This window comes from Phoca vitulina, unplaced genomic scaffold (genome assembly GCF_004348235.1).
Source record: "Phoca vitulina isolate PV1807 unplaced genomic scaffold, GSC_HSeal_1.0 scaffold11, whole genome shotgun sequence".
Classification (NCBI taxonomy): Eukaryota; Metazoa; Chordata; class Mammalia; order Carnivora; family Phocidae; genus Phoca; species Phoca vitulina.
Window position 1 is genome coordinate 25,623,563 of NW_022589714.1, and position 15,227 is coordinate 25,638,789.

Genomic DNA, 15,227 nt, shown 5'->3' on the forward strand with positions numbered 1-15,227 from the left:
TGCGTGCTTTTCTCTTGTGTCTTAATCACTTGGTAGTTGACATGTTTTCTTGGCAATTTTTAATTAATGGAAAAAGCATTTGCAGGTACAATGGCAGGGGAAAGAGATTAGATATGTAATATATGCAACAAGACAATGATGTTACTTGAAAATATCAAATGTACTGTTACGTGACATTATGCCAGGTGCTGGCTCATTATAAAACATAATGTAAAATAATCAATATTAATAGAGCCAGACATTTGTTGACATCAAACAAAAATTGGAAAAATAAACTCATTGCACTCTATGACAGCAACAGAGAGTGTTCATTAAGTAAGGCAGCAAACTCAGGGTTGCATATTGGATAGAATTCTCTACTAATTTTCTAAGAAATAGGAGAAGGTTAAATGAATGAAGCTTTTATAAAGGTTGACAATTTAGCATTCTAGGAAGAGGTCATTCAAATAGAAATCTTGGCATTGGGGCTTAGAGCAGGGAATAAGATAATTGGAAGAGAATGCTGAGTAAAGTTTTCTGGAGTGCCTGGGCAGAAGTCTTTGGCAGAGGAGAAAGAGAGTAGCTAAGATTAATCTGTTCAGTGAAGAAACACTGTAGGGCGCCTGGGTGGCTCAGTCCTTAAGCGTCTGCCTTCGGCTCAGGTCATGATCCCAGGGTCCTGGGATCGAGTCCCACATCAGGCTCCCTGCTCAGCAAGAAGCCTGCTTCTCCCTCTCCCATTCCCCCTGCTTGTGTTCCTGCTCTTGCTATCTCTCTCTCTGTCAAATAAATAAATAAAATCTTTAAAAAAAAAAAAGAAAGAAACACTGTAGATTTCTAAAGTAAGCAATAAACTCAGAGGAAATGATGGGTAAGATTCATTGACTGGCAGTGATTTTGAGAATGGGAAAAGAAAAAAAAACAGAATTTCGAAATGTAAAAGCGTCAAAATCTAACCACATAATGTATTTATATGCCCAGTTTAAAAATTTCTGTCAAGACAAGGTTATAGAATAATCCCATACTACTCTGGCTATTCCCTAACTTTATATGCACGCAGAATTTCTGCACAATTTATTACCTGGTGCTTATCAGAACACCTTCCTAAACAGATCCAATATTTCATAAGCACGAGGATGTTATCTTCTCTCTTCCTTTTGCGTCCAAACTAAATGCCTAGTGCTGTTGGGTAAGCAGTTTTACTATACTTAGCTCAGATCAGACCTCTAGTGATATAAGTGGTATAGAAAAAGGCTAGGACCACCTACTTTACTAACTCATTTCATGCCTGTAGACAAATAATTTAAATTCTCAGAGCTTCAGCTTCTTCATCTTTAAAAAAATAATTATAACTGACTGACCTCTATCACAGTTATTGTGAATATTAAATAGGGTAATGTATATGAAAGGACATAGAAAATTGTCAAGCACCATTTAAAGGGATGCTTTTAATCTATTTTATTGTTGTAGTAGACAGAATCTTGGAATGACTTTCTGAGGTTAAATATGTAAGATGAAACACTATTTCATTGCTACATATATATTGGATCTAAGTTGTGGGCTAGGTTAACCCTATTTTATTATAAATGCTGGTAATACATCTCGCCTACTTCTAGACCTTGTGATACGTGTAATAATTTCATTTATAACTTCTCCACTGAAATATAGACTCCATGAGGGCAGGGCTAGCAGTGTCTCTCTTGTATTCCCATCATTTAGCATCGTGCAGGGCACAATAATTATTTGTTTGCGGGTCTGACTGATGGGATGGCTGATTAATAGGCACCAGGAGTGATGCAGAGAGATAAAATAGCTATTTGGGTCAAGTTGGAGGAATAGTACCCCACAATTAAGATGCTTTATATATACACAACCAGATGAGGAACGAAAATCTCACATTGGCCAATATGACCTGCTCCTGCCTATCTCTGGGATTTTCTCCCTGCCTGACCGACTGCTCACTCTGTGAGCTCCAGACATGCTGGCTTCTGTTCATCCCGCACGCCAGGCTCTCCAGGCTCACGCCTCACTAAGGGCCTTTGAAGATTCTTCTCCAAAATACTGACACAATTGTCATTCAGGTCTCAGCTCATTTTAGCAATGCAGGAAATTCTTCCCTGACCACACGGTCTAAAGTAACCTCCCTGCATTTGTACAATCCTATTATATTTTGTTCACAGTATCACTAGCCCCTTAATTAACCCTGCAATTTATTGTCTTATCATGCTTTAGCCCTCTTCACTTACTTAATTTTCCTCATAGCTTTTATAACCTGTTCTATATATACATACATACATATATATATTACTTATTTGTTTATTGTTGGTTTTCCTGCTAAAATATAAATGTCATGAAGGTGGGATTATTGTCTAGTTTTACTGCTTTATTCCCCTGTTTTGAACTCTGCCAGACACATGGGAACACTTAATATTTTTTGTATGGGTGAATAAATGATTGAATGAATAAGCTTTTGGTTTGGGGGGGTTTTTTTTAAGATTTTTTTAAAGATTTATTTATTTTGGTGAGAAAGAGAGCATGCCAGTGCGGGGAGGGCCGGGGGAAAGGGGGAAAGAGAGAAGCAGACTCTCCGCTGAGCATGGAGCCCAAGGCAGGGCTCAATCTCACAACTCTGAGATCACGACCTGAGCCAGAATCAAGAGTTAGACACTTAACCGACTGAACCACCCAGATGCCCCTGAATAAGCTTTTTAAAAAATAAATAGGGGAGCCTGGGTGGCGCAGTCAGTTAAGCCTCTGACTCTTGGTTTCATCTCAGGTTGTGATCTCAGGGTTGTGAGATCAAGCCCTACATTGGGCTCAGTGTGGAGTCTGCTTAAGATTCTCTCTCCCTCTCCCCCTCCCCAGCCACCCGCACCAGCCCCCCATCTCATGCTCGCACTCTCTCTCAATAAATAAGTAAATAGATTTTATTTAGTTAAATAAATAACTATTCTGATAGCTCTCAATGTTGTATTAGTAAATTTTACAATCGGTGGAAGTCCTACTTGATAAATTTTTCCCATCTGCCTTGTTTGCCTCAGCACCAAGAAAAGGATGGCAACTGTCTACTTCATCTTTCACTAGAACCACGGGGGGGCAAATATGAACTGCCAGTTCTTTTTTTATTATAAAAAAATTACTTGCTGATCCAGGTTTCTTTTGACGTTCAATATTAAAGTCTATAGAAATGCTAATGTATCAGGACATTAAAATTGACAAATAAAATAGGTGAAGAATTATAGCCAGTAAGAGGCATGTTAGAACCACATAGAAAGCTAACGTAGAATAGGACTACCATCTAATTCCTCTACGAAATGGAGTGTCTTTCCATAGAGTTTTTACCTTCCTTGCCCTTCTTTTATGTTATCCAGCATTTATCCAATGTGCCCTATGTCCAGAGGTTGTAGTTGTTCAAGACTGCTGACTTCGGAACATACAACTTGTCATGAAATGTCTGAATGTGGTAAGCTGTTGGAAAACAACACAGTTTTAGTACTTTAAATGAATTGTTAAGGGAAAAACCATTATTATTACCTTGGGGAAAAATTTCTAACTTGCTGGTCTCCCTCCAGTTCCTACAGTCTTATCAAAACAAGTAGAGTGGCACATCAATAAAATATCAATAAATTGAATTCTCCTAATTTTAAATCTCTAATACTTTGAGCAGATACTCTATTAAAGTTTTCACTTATTGCTAATTTGGCGTACAAATACAGATTAAGCATATGAAATCATTTGACAAATAGTGACAAAAAGGATATAAAATCCTAATCTATGTTTCAGTAATGCTAATGCCTTTCTCTTTCCTTTATCGTGTATAAAGCGGTAAACAAATGTTGTCATTATTATCATTATATTTTATCATACTCCTTTTTCTTACAGCTCAGGCACTAGGACTGTCACATATAGTTGTGCAGGTTACCCCTTACACAAGGCTAGGGGATAACATTTACATTGTAGTTTGTGAATGAGACTTCCCTGGGATCCCTGACTACAACTTCCCCTTTTCCAACTTTAAAATAATGGCACTGTATTACATTTTCCTACGGGTTAACTCTCACCTTCAATTAAGTTGAGTTAGTAAGTTTTACTAATGCTTAATAATTAGCTCATGATTGAACATAAAACATTGTCTCATAATTAGAATTTATGAGGGTTTAGCAAAATTCTGCTCATTGAATGTGAGTTTATTCATTCTTTCATAGAAAAGATGAAAGGATGGGTCTCCACACAACCAGGAAATTAGGTCTAGGTCACAGATAACAAACAAATAGCTGACTTTGTTACCGGCTCAATAGTTAGTTGTTGACAGAATTAAGAGATCACAGTGCTCATTTCTACCAAGCCCTGGCATGGCCCCAGAATCTCAGCACAGTATGCTACACAACACTATAATATTATCAGAGTTGACAGAATTTGAAAAGTATTTGTCATACCTAGGATAAGTCTCTAATGATCATTGCTAGAGGTTTTATCACTTAAAGAAAAGGTATTATATAGATATACATATATATGTAATATTCAACATAGAATACAGTATATTGTACATTAGCAAGAGAATACAATATATTAACACAATTCAACACAGAAAAAAAATGCATCATTCCAGGTTATTTCTTTCCTACATCAGATTGGATGTATGTCTTGGTGACAGTGGTGATTCTTGAAATGGGGCAGTTAGGGCATAATATGTCATTTCAGGTTTGAGATTAGAAAACTGTGTAGGAAACCTCTCAGGAGTGTGACTATGGAAGAAAAGTAAATGCTTTTCCTCTTTAGAGTAAAAGCAAAGAGAGGACATTCTTGCCTTCTCTTCTTCAAAGACTGTAATCCTAGCTCTGAAATGGGAAAATGACACTGATCGTTATTAGCAATCATACAGGGAAGTAGATATAAGGAAAATAGAAAAGAAAAGCAGAGTATTTTCATTCTAGGAGATAGAAGATCTAGACTTTCATGCACTAATAAAATTTTTATAAAGCTTTGAAAGATTATAAATAAGAACGTATCCCTGAAATTCATGTTATAATTTAATAAAAAGTGAAAATTTGGTCAGAGTGTTTCATGCAAGAGAATATGTAGGGAAAACAATGTATTAAATAAAAACCCACCAACAAGCAAAAATAATGATAATTGGCAAGACCTATGTACAAGGTGGGAAATGGCAGATACATATTGGCTGGCTGATGGCAGGAGTGTAGCATGTATAGCAACAACATCCTACAGGCAAGGTAATGATCAGCAACAGAATAAAAAAAATAAAGTTCAAGGCAGAGAGGGAAACAGAACCCATAACCTGGATATCATTCCCGCACTGCTGTGGTTGTTGTTAAAATGTTGCAAGAGTTTCCTCAGATAGGGTTGCTGGAGTGGTGGGGGGTGGGAGGAATGGGGTGGCTGGGTGATAGACATTGGGGAGAGTATGTGCTATGGTGAGTGCTGTGAATTGTGTAAGACTGATGAATCACAGACCTGTACCTCTGAAACAAATAATACATTATATGTTAAAAAAAAAAAAAAAGTAGGAAGGGAAAAATGAAGGGGGGCAAATCGGAGGGGGAGACGAACCATGAGAGACTATGGACTCTGAGAAACAAACTGAGGGTTCTAGAGGGGAGGAGGGTGGGGGGATGGGTTAGCCTGGTGATGGGTATTAAAGAGGGCACGTTCTGCATGGAGCACTGGGTGTTATACACAAACAATGAATCATGGAACACTACATCAAAAACTAACGATGTAATGTACAGTGATTAACATAACATAATAAAATTTTTAAAAAAAAGAGTTTCCTCAGATTGCTCTCTTCAAAACAATTGATTCTCTTTTCTTTCTCATAATTAACCATATTCTAATGGTGTGGTAACTAATAGCACTAAGCACAAAGCCACATGTATTTATGTAATTATTACTTGCTCAGAAATACTTCCTGTATTGCTATAGTACTAAGATAATATTCTGATTGTATTTGGAGACATTTATAACCAACTAACATTGAGTATTTCTTCTTATCTGATAAGTTGTAATAGATAATACAGACCTATGACTTAGGAAATAATTAAAATTATTACTTATTCTTAGAACAGAGCTAATAATGATTACTATTATATAATTAATTACAATAATATTTTTATAATAACAAGATATAATTAATTAGAATACCACTGTAATAATATAATTTATTATTATTATTGTTGTTGAGATGCAAGGCCACTTTAGTATTGCTAATTGACTGGCATAACCCAGAAAGCAGATAAAAAGAAAAGTGGATAACTATTTGAGTTTGATTTTCTATAAACCTTAACGCAAGTATCTTCTTACTCCTCACAGTACAAATAATCAAATGTTCACTTTATGAATCTAGAGTCAGGATGTGATCATCTCTTTTCTATCTTAAGAAACAATTTATCACTAATGATTTCTGGTCTCATTTGATGTCAAGGGTCTGAATTCTCCAAGGCCACTCTTTTCAGGAGTTTTTATTGCTTTTTAGTTGCCCAGCATCATTCTCCTGTTTCTTTCACCATCTTTTTTTTTTTCTAATTATGTTATGTTAATCACCATACATTACATCATTAGTTTTTGATGTAGTCTTTCACCATCTTGATTTCAACTTGATGATTTACTTCTTCCCCATTAACTGGCATTAAATCTCAACTACTTTTGCAATTCCAATAGTAGTCGTTAACATGAAGGTTTAGCAACATTCCTAAGGTTATCTGTATTATTAAAGATCTGTAGTTCCTAAGGATACAGGATCTGATTGTCAAGGCAAAAATCTTCACCTCTTGGGGCACCTGGGTGGTTCCGTTAGTAGAGTGTGCAGTTCTTAATCTTAGTATTGTGGTTTCAAGTTCCATGTTGGGTGTAGAGATTACTTAAAAAATAAAAATATGTTAAAAAAAATCTTCACTTCTTAACTTCTTCTGATTGTAGTATAAGGGAATTTGTAGAGGATCGAATAGAAATTTTATATTGTATTCAGAACATTTACTGAATGCTAATCCTGCACTTGTACACAGGTACATAACAAACATATGCCAACACTGACCTGAAAATACTTTTATAGTTGGAAGCAATTTAAAAAGACTCATGATTATTGAAGAATTTGGTACAAAAAATGAATCACGGCAGAAAAGTAGCTCAATAATCAGAATCTGTTAAATAAATGTATAATTTTTAACTGAGTCAATAATTTAAGTAAGTAGTACCAGTGGTCTAAATAATGCAAGGCAAAAGATTTGTTTAAATTCAATTCAACAAATATTTCTGAACATCAAATATATGCTACGCATGATTCTAGGAATTTGTGTTACATCAGTCACTGCCCATGTAGAATTTAATAACCAGAAAACTATCTTCAAGATTTAAAAGATAAATATTATGGAGACATATTTAAGAGAGAATGGGAAATGGGAGACCAGATTAGATAATAAGGACAATATGGACAATAGTAATGACGGACCGGGCAATGTTGATCAAACAGAAAGTGTTAATTCTAGAGTCAAGAAAAATCAGAATTGTTTCCTAGGAGGGGTTCAAGATGGCAATGTAGGAAGATCCTGAGCTCACATCCTCCTGTGGACACAACAAATTTACCACCACATATGGAGTAATTTCCTCAGAAAAAAATCTGAAGCTTGGATGACTGAAGCCTTCACAGCAAAGAATAAAAGGACAGTGTCAAAATGCACTGTCAAAATGGATAGGAGTGGCAGAGGCAATCCTCAACAAAATATTAGCAAACAATGGTCTTCCCAGGAGCACCACCCTCCCCACATAGGCACAGCAATCCACAGTTAGGAGAGATCTCAAAAATGCAGATCTTTTCCCTGAGAAGTGAGAGGTCTATGCTCCACATCAGGTACCCCAACCCTAGATTCTGATTAGAACAGATGAGCCCCCAAGAAGCCTGGCTTTGGAAACCAACAGGGATTATGTCCAAGAAAACCACAGAACTTTAGGAAATGGGAGAACACACTCTTAAAGGGCTCACACATAGACTAACTCATCCCATGACTCAGCATAATAACACCAGTTGGATAAGCACTTGGACCATGTGTGAAGGAGACCCACTTACTAATTTGGGGTGTCTGCTGGAGAAGCAGGAACTTGTTGGGACTCTCTCTGGGACAGAGACACTAACATATGCCATTTTTGTGATCTCATTCTGACTTGCTAATACTGGCGCTGGCAGGCACTATTTTGGAATTTTCCTCTAGCCTGTTAGTGCTAGGAGACATGGTTCTTTGAAAAGATAAACAAAATTGACAGACTTTTAGTTAGACTCACTAAGTCACTAAGAAAAATAGAGAGGACTCAAGCAAATAAAATCAGAAGTGAAGGAGGAAAGTTACAACTCATATCACATAAATACAAAGGATTATAAGAAACTATTACAATTATATGCCAACAAATCAGATAAGAGATGAATAAATTCCTAGAAACACACAATCTTCCAAGACTGAATCATGAAGAAATAAAAAATTTGAGTAGGCCAATTTCTAGTAAGGAGATTGAATCGGTGATTAAAACTTCTCAACAAACAAGAGTCCAAGATCAGACAGTTACACCAGTGAATTCTACCTCACAGTTGAAGAAGATTTAATACTTATCCTTCTCAAATTCTTCCAAAAAAATTGAAGAGGAAAGAATGCCTCAAAACCCATTTTATAAGGTCAGCATTACTTTGATACCAAAACTAGACAAGGGCACAGCAAAAAAAAGAAAATTGCAGGCCAATATCCCTGATGAAAATCCTCAACAAAACATTAGCAAACCAAATTCAGCAATACCTTAAAAGGATCATACACCATGATCAAATGGGATTTATTCTAGGGATGCAAGGATGGTTCGACATCTGTAAATCAATCAGCATAATACACCACATTAACAACAACAACAAAAAGGATAAAAGTCATATGACAATCTCAATAGATGCAGAAAGAACATTTACAAAATCTAACATCCATTTAAGGTAAAAACTCTTAACAAAGTGGGCATAGAGGCAAAGTATCTAAATATAAGCCATATATGACAAACCCATAGGTAACATCATAATCAATGGTGAAAAACTGAAAGATTTTCTCTAAGATCAGGAACAAGACAAGGTTACCCACCCTTGCCACTTTTATTCAACATAGTTTTGGAAGCTGTAGCCACAGGAATAAGACAAGAAAGTGAAATAAAAGCCATCCAAAACAGAAAGGAAAGGTAAAACTATTACTATTTGCAAATGACATGGTGCTATATATAGAATACCCTAAAGTCTTCACCAAAAAAAAAAGGTGTTAGAACTAATAAGTGAATTCAGTAAAATTGTAGCATACAAAATCAATATACAGAAATCTGTGGCAGCTCTATACACTAGTAAAAAACTATCAGAAATAGAAATTAAGAAAGCAGTCCCATTGACAGTTGCATTATAAAGAATAAATACCTAGGAATAAATTCAACCAAGGAGGTAAAGACCTATACTGAAAACTGTAAGATACAGATGAAATAAAATGAAGATGCAGTAAATGGAAAGATATTCTGTGCTCACGGATTGGAAGAATTAATATTGTTAAAATGTCCATACTACCTAAAGCAATCCACAAATTCAGTGCAATCCCTGTCAAAATTCCAAGTGCATTTTTCACAGAAGTAGAAGGAAGAATTCTAAAATCTGTATGGAACCAAAGAAGATTCCAATACCCAAAGCAGTCTTGAGAAAGAAGAACAAAGGTAGAGGAATCACACACTCCTTGATATTACAAAAGGTGTCGTAATCCCTAGACTACAAAGTTATAGTAATCAAAGCAGTAAGGTATTGGCATAAAAACAGATCAGTGGAATAGAATTAAGAGCCCTGAAGAAAACCCACAAATATACGGACAATTAATTTACAACAAAGGAGCCAAGAACATCCAATGGTGAAAGAATAATCTCTTCAACAAATGGTGCTGGGAAAACTGGACAGTTGCATGCAAAAGAATGAAACTAGGTCACTGTCTTACACCATATGCAAAATTAACTCAAAATGGATTAAAGACTTGCATATAAGACCTGCAGACCTAAAATTCCAGAAGAAAAAATAGATGATAAGCTTCTCGACATCAGTCTAAGCAATGTGGATCTGACTCCAAAGGCAAGGCAAACAGATATAAAAGTAAATGAATGGCACTACTTCAAACTAAAAAAACTTATGCACAGAAAAGGAAACCATCATCAAAATAAAAAGGCAACCTACTAAATATTTGCAAATTATACATCTGATAGGGAACTAATCTCCAAAGTATAAAAGGAACTCATATAACTAACAACAACAACAAAAACCCAAACAACCCTATTAAAAAACGGACAGATTATCTGAACAGACATTTTTCCAAAGACATACTGATGGCCAGCTGGTGCATTAAAAGATGTCCAACAGGGGCGCCTGGGTGGCTCAGTCAGTTAAGCGGCTGCCTTCAGCTCAGGTCATGATCCCAGGGTCCTGGGATCAAGCCCCGCATCAGGTTCCCTGCTCAGCGGGGAGCCTGCTTCTCCCTCTCCCACTCCCCCTGCTTGTGTTCCCTCTCTCGCTGTCTCTCTCTCTGTCAAATAAATAAATAAAATCTTAAAAAAATAAAATAAAATAAAATAAAATAAAATAAAAGATGTCCAACATCCCTAATTCTTAGGAAAATTCAAATCAAAACCATAATGAGATATAACCTCACACCTGTTAAAATGACTATTATCAAACAGACAAGAAATAAGTGTTGGAGAGGATGTGGAGAACAGCGAACTCTTATACACTGTTAGTAGGAATGTAAATTGGTTCAACCCCTATGGAAAACAGTATAGAGATGTCTCAAAATATTAAGAATAGATCTACCATATGATCCAGTTATACCACTTCTGAGTGTTTATCTAAAGAATATGAAAATACTAATTGAAAAGATATATGCACCCCTATGTTTATTGCAGCATTATTTACAATAGCCAAGGCATGAAAACAACTTAAGTATTCATCTATGGATAAATGGCTAAAGAGAATGTGTTATATGTATATATAATGGAATATTATTCAGCCATAAAGAAGAATAAAATCTTTCCTTTTGCAACAACATAGACGGACCTAAAGGGTATAACACTAAGTGAAGTCATTCAGATGGAAAAAGACAGATACCATATGATTTCATTCATGTGTGAAATCTAGAAAACAAAACAAATGAACAAATAAAATAATGCGAAAACTCACAGATAGAACAGATTGATTGTTACTAGAGTGGAAGGATGTTGTCAGGTGGGCAAAATGTGTGAAAGGAGGGGTCAGTTGTATGGTGATGGATGATAATTACACCTTTGGTGGTGATCACTTTGTAGTATATACAGATGTCAAATTACAATGTTGTACACCTGAAACTCACATGTTATATGCCAATTTTATATCAATTTAAAAAAAAGAAAGGAAAAGAAAATCAACTGCTGACAAAGAACACCACCATACAGACAAGAGTCAATTTTTCAGTGAGACAGAGAATGTTCAAAAGAGAGAGTTAGGACAGAGGACCGAGGTAAGGGGGCTGTGGAGAAAGAGAAAGAGAGAGTGTGTTGATTAGTTTCTTGAAGGTGTTGGTGACCCACAGTTAAAGAGTCTATTTCATAATGAAAATCTTTTTAAAAATACAAGAAAAATGTAGGGAATAGCATATTCTAAAACTTATTATTTTGCAAAATTATGTATTCCTGAAATGTATCTTCAGCTTCTGTTCTAGCAATTAGTTTTTACTTTTCAAATAGCTTATTTTGCCGCTACATAAGATACAATGTAAGCTTATTTCGAATTGCTCTTCTTTGATTAACTGATCTCATTTTACTTTCAGCAAGCTGCAATGGGAAATATATTGATTCCTGTTGACAGTATTCAAACTAGATATCCAGGGAACTTGGAAGAATCCCTACTCTTCTAAGAAATATATCTTCTATCTCATCTCTAATCTTTGTTTTTTGTCTCTTTCTCTGTTGCCCCCAGGCTCTCCGCATAGTGTATGTAAGGATGCATATATAGGTGACCCTTGTACAATGTGGGGGTACGGGCATCAACTCCACCTGTAGAGTTGGAATTTTGTGTATACCTTTTAACTCCCTCAAAAACTCAATTACTAACAGCCTACTATTGACCAGAAGCCTTACTGATAACGTAGACAATTAACACATATTTTGTATGTTATATATATTATATACTGTGTTCTTACAATAAAGTAAGCTAGAGAAGAGAAAAAGTTGCTAAGAAAATCATAAAGAAGAAAAAATCAATTTACAACACTGTACTGTGTCAAAAAATACATATATAAGTGGGTTCAAACCCATGTTGCTCAAAGGTCACCTGTATAATTCCTTAAAATACAGATAGAAATGGCTTACTGGATGGTCTATCTTCGATATAGTACAAGTAGAAATTGGTTTTATTTTTTGATAACTACTGTCATTCTCCTTTTCTTATTCATTACCAACAGCTTGAGCAAATCACATAGCTTTCCCCTCATTCTCCTGTTAGAAGAATCTTAATTTACACAATTCAGGTTTTAAGTCCAGTTAGTTCCAATTTATGATTTCAATTTCAAATCCAATTCAAACCTCCACTCCTCCCCAAATTTACAGCTTCGGGAGTAGCAGTGGCGAGGGAGGCATGGTCTGCTCATCTATCTCCTGCCACTTTTTCCACACTCCAGTTCCTAGTGCTCCCAGAGCTTTGTGAATGGTCTTGGCAGGTGAGGTAGGAGGTGATAGGAAATTAGAGAAAGGTGGGCTATAAAACTGGTCCTGTGGTAATCTGGTTATTTTGGTTGGTTTGAGACTTACTCCAGTTATTTTCCTCAGATGGGATTTATGGATGACAGACCAGAGGAATTGTTGTTGTTCCTCAAATAACTTGCTTTCTTCCTTTCTGCTGAGTGATGTCTGGGAGGAGCTCAGGGTTCGCACGTGCTGTCGTCCTTTCTCTCGGTTGTGTCCTGATGCTATTCTACCATCTTCTTGCTACCAATGGTTCAGGTGGGTTTTGTCCTGTGTCCCTAATTTCTCCTTTCTCTCTGAGAGCTTGAAGGATTATTTTACCCTGTCCTTGGAGTTGAAGGATTTTACCAGAACATGCTGAGGTTTGACCCTTTTCTTATCAGCCTGGCCTGGAAATCCGTAAGCTCTTTCAGTTGGCATTGGCATTAGATCTTCCTTTCAGGGAAATTATCTCCTTATTATTTGTATATTTTCTTTTCTCTATATTTTTCCTCTTCCTTCTTTTGAAACTCTTATCGCCTATGGCAAGTCTCCTGAATCTTTATTTTTCTTTAATTGCTTTTTTCTATCAATTTGTATCCTCTTAACATTTTGCTCATGCATCCCAAAGACACCTCCTACATGGCCTTCTAAGATACAGATTCAGGATTTAGCAGTGACGATGTTATCTTCCAGTCCCTTGAATTGTTTAGAAGGAATCATGTAGATATTGTGCTTACTTCTTTGTTTTGTTTTATGTCTTCAGAAACTACTGTAACTGTATTGTCTTAGGTATTTCTTCTGTTTTTCTGTTTGGGTTTATTTCTGTCCTCTCTGGCAGCTTTATTTCACTGGGTGGGTTTTCAGCCTGCTCTCACTCTCTCCAGATGCTCTTTCCATTTTTTTTTTCTTTCTATCTTGATTAGATCTGTCTTTTAGGTACCTCTAGCAACACCAGCCCTCCAAAATGTCAGAAAGTAAATCAGTCTTCCCCACATGGACCAAAAATGTAGAAAGACACAGGCCACCAAAAACTTGGGGAGAACCTAAAAAATGTTCTTCCTGTTCTCCCTTCTCTCTTTACCTTCCCAGACCTGAGGGCTCACTCATTCTGGTCTTTCTTAGCCTCTTGCTGGCCAGGGAGAATCGGCCTCCTCAAGTGAGTCTGCGTGGCAACTTTACACTTGAATGAAGTACAGATCTCTGCAAGCCAAACTCTTTCTCAAATATTCACTCTACCATTACCATTCTGGGGTTTTCCAGCACCGGATTTCATGTACTCACTCGACCACACGCAATGAAGGCCTATCCCAGTTAGTTTTTTTAGCTAGGTCTCTCAGAGATCTCAAAGCCTGACATGCACGTAACTTCTGAGGGTCTCAGTCTTTATTTCAGCCAAAATGTGCTAGTGTGTTACAGTTGGTAAAGAAAGAGAAAGCTGCATTAAGGTCACTATCTTTCCAGGATTGCTAAGGTCTTCCACAGTTAGTTTAATGAATTCTCTTTATATTCAACATATGGAAAAAAGCATCTAAAGTAACTTTATAGGTGCCAGAGATTGTAAGTTTAAACTCTGTGTATCATGTGACATTTTGAAGATGAGTATTTTGTTTTGTAATAAATCAAAATTTATGTATTTAAAATACAATAAAATAAAATATTCCATAAGAGAAAAAACATAGTATTCCATGACTAAATACCCCTGTGAAGAGTAGATATACAGTTGTTTCCATATGTTTTATACAGATGTTGTCAAGTTAATATGCACAAATACCAGTGAAGGCCTGGCCATAATGGTAGAAATATTAAGATAAACCTATTTGGGAATTCAGAGCATTCACATAAGTGATAAATGTGTCAGTAAGAGTTCCTATGTGCCGTTAATAGCCAATTATGAGTGCAATATTCTTTTTACTATGTTTTTCAATAGAAAAATTAAAAATTAAATTTAAAAAAAATTAAAATTAAAATTATTTCTACTCTCTTTGTATACCTTTTGCCTGAGATTTTTCTGTAGGAAAGAGATAGTGACATTTGTTTAGAATCTACGACCTGCCAGGCATTCTGGTGGGTAGCTGATCGACATTACTTTTTGTTATCCTCATAACAAGCTGATGGTTATATAATGCTTAATATATAGATGAGGAGGTTGAGGCTGGGCAAGATTGCGTAGCTACGTAAATAGCATGAGTAGCCTGGCACAGCGAAGCCTACCTGACTTTGAAGCCCTAGTTTTCTCACAGCAGTGCATCATTTTCCACATTAGACAATAAAAGAATGAAGTGTCTAAGATTGGATCCAGTTAGACATCTGTATTTAGTTACAAAGCTGTTGATAAGTGACAAACTAGATATGAATAAAACATAGAAAATATCACCTTTGCATAGCTCCATTTGGTTTTTACCATCGGATTCTAATTCTGTATATGTGTATGTATGTAAGTGTGTAAAATAATCCCTTATGGTGTTTCTATGTATAGAACCAATCAGTTTGGTATCAATATTAAA

The 15,227-nt window shown here is 36.1% G+C and overlaps 1 protein-coding gene across 15 annotated transcripts in view; it reads left to right on the forward strand.

Annotated features, from left to right (window-relative positions):
- Nucleotides 1–15,227, forward strand: part of KHDRBS2 (KH RNA binding domain containing, signal transduction associated 2) — a 581,162-nt gene that overhangs the window by 282,502 nt on the left and 283,433 nt on the right. The window lies entirely within an intron of this gene.